The following is a 2648-nucleotide window of genomic DNA, read 5'->3' on the forward strand; positions in this document are numbered from 1 at the left end:
TATATATATATAGATATATAATATTATATTTGAGATGTTTTGTTGCAGCAGGCAAAATTACTAAATCCACGTTTTTTTCTGAGCACCTTCACAGTGACCTGTCCTTATAGAAAGGCATAGAATAGAAATGTGTATTGTTTTTCTCTTGTTAACATAATTGGTATACAATGCAGGCTTTTATTCCTTTAACTCTTTGTTGGGACTGGCAGTGTTCAAATCTACTTTACAAATTATAACGAAATGAGCCAGCACAATACAGAGGGGTTAATACAAACCCCTCCCAGCCACCCTAACATTACCTCCTTCCAAGAAGGAAGTAGAAATTTTAACCTTTAAGAAGCCAAGTAGAAACCACCCAAGTAAAAGCAATTTAAACTGTGATAAGCAGTTTTAAATGTTTTATTTCAGCGTATGCTATATGAATGGGAACATGTAACAGATATTTAATAGGTGTTACCCCAATTTGGCTGCAACAGTGGAAATACTGTTAAGAAAAAATACACTATTTTTTTTTTTTTTTAATTTGAGAAATTTGTCTTGAGTTGGGCTCCCACATAGCCCACTTAACTTACACTTTTAAGCAGTAACAGTGGCTCTTTTTTTTTTTTTCTTTTTTTTTTTAGTATATGCCATATACCGTTGTAAGAATCCCTGTCATTGTTAAATGGCTTGTCCCAACCCCTGTAGATTAAACTTCTGCTGAACAGCCTAACCTGTTAAACGATTTGGAGAAAAAGTTCTACTGACATGATTAACAGGAAATAAAATTGTTATGGGGGAACCCAAAAACAAAAACTGCTGTGTTAATGTTATTGACAGACTGCATCTGACTATCATACAGTATATGCAATTGTTTTGTTTTAAAAGTCTGGTTCTGGCAAACCCCTTCCTTTCTGATGTATACTCTCAGGTCTAAGAGAAGTACACCTGTTGTACTGTTTTTTTCTACAAGACTCTTCTAGTAAGCTTTCTTACATGCTGCTCTAAGCCACTGTGGCTCCTCCAGCAGCGAGCTGGATCAGTTTTCTCCCTTCATGGGAGACTGATTTTGTGCTTCCCTAGATCATGCCATTTGGAGTAAGAGTACCCATTTTTCCCCTCATTCAGAAAGGTAAATATTCACTCAGGCAGGATGGCATGTGTCTTGGCGAGGTCCTGGGGTCAATGGGTGTCATGGGACACGGTAAGAGTGCAGCCCCTGTCAATTAATTCCTACTGTGCATACCCATGGTATATTCATTCCTGTTTTGTGCTGTGCTGGCTACACAAGCAGCTGAGTCTCTGCATTTCAAGGGAGTCTGGGTTTCTACAGGTGCCCATACACTGCTTGATTCTCGTACGAGAATCGTGGGAAATCCCGCGATCGTACGAGAATCGAACAGTGTGAGCGAAGACGTGCGAACCGTTTCTACTGTACGGTCGCTCGTCTTTTGTCTAAGGAGCATGTTAGAAAACCAGCCGAGAATCGTACGATTTTCGGCTGGTTTGAACAGTGCTCGGGAGACAAATGCCGAACGGGCCGGTGCGCGCACACTGCCCGTTCAGCATTGCGGTCATCGGAAGCCCGCCCCTCAGGGGGGCGGGCTTGCGATGATCGAGAGTGCGATCTGCCTGTCCAAGATAGGCAGATCGTACGTTTTTTTTAATCACTTTACAACCATCGCAAGACTAAGGTCTTGCGATGGTTGTACAGTGTATGGCCACATTACCACTGATGCTCTGTTAATTGCTACAGTGTTAGCTCATCAGGCGTGTGTACACATTACAAAGGGTGTGTTAGCACATCAGGGTGTGTACACATTACAAAGGTGTTTAGATTCCACCCATAGATCATGCTGGGAGGGAACACACTGCAGAGGTGTATACACGTTCGTGGTGTGTTTATGAGGTTAGTAAATCAACCCCATAGTCTCCGTTGGAATTTCAACCTGTTACCTGTCCCTAGGGCACACCCCTCCCTCAACAGGTCTCAGTTGCAGCTGTGACCCTGGTAGTTCTGCTACTGACTCCAAGCTGTAGAGGGACTACAAATCACAGCAGTACATTATGCAGCAATGCAGAATACCGTCAACTATAGAAGACTACAAATCACAGCAATACATAAAGCAATGCAGAATAATATGAAGTTGTTTTGTTCCGAGCTGATGTCTCCAGTCTCTCTCAGGTGGGCTGCTCAGGGTCTATGGTGGGCTCTCAGGCAGGCTGTGCAGGTCCTCACAAGGACTGTGTGGGGTCTTTGGAGGGCTGTGCGGCATCTCACCAGGGTCTGGGCATCTCACCTGGGGTCTGGAGGCGGGCGGCAGGGAACCACAGGAAGTAGGAGAAAAGGTGTGGCCGGAACTGTAAGCATCACTGCGAGATTCCCAGTATCTCTGCATCCCTAATATCAAACATCAGGGAGGCACCAGAAGTCGCACAGCTTAAAGGAAAGCGGACATGATCCTGGCATAGGTGGAAGATCATGCCCCAACCCTGAGACCCCAAACATGGACCTTCTTGCATCCAAATTCAACAGCAAATGGGACAGTTTTGTCGCCAAGACCAGGGATTTCCGGATATTTAGAGTGAATGCCTTTTGTGACTCCGTGAGATCAGATCAGCCTGATCGATGCCTTCACCCTGTTAACACTCTTGCCTCGTTTCCTATG

This window comes from Nanorana parkeri, unplaced genomic scaffold, assembly GCF_000935625.1.
Source record: "Nanorana parkeri isolate BGI_ZX_2015 unplaced genomic scaffold, ASM93562v1 scaffold1496, whole genome shotgun sequence".
NCBI lineage: Eukaryota > Metazoa > Chordata > Amphibia > Anura > Dicroglossidae > Nanorana > Nanorana parkeri.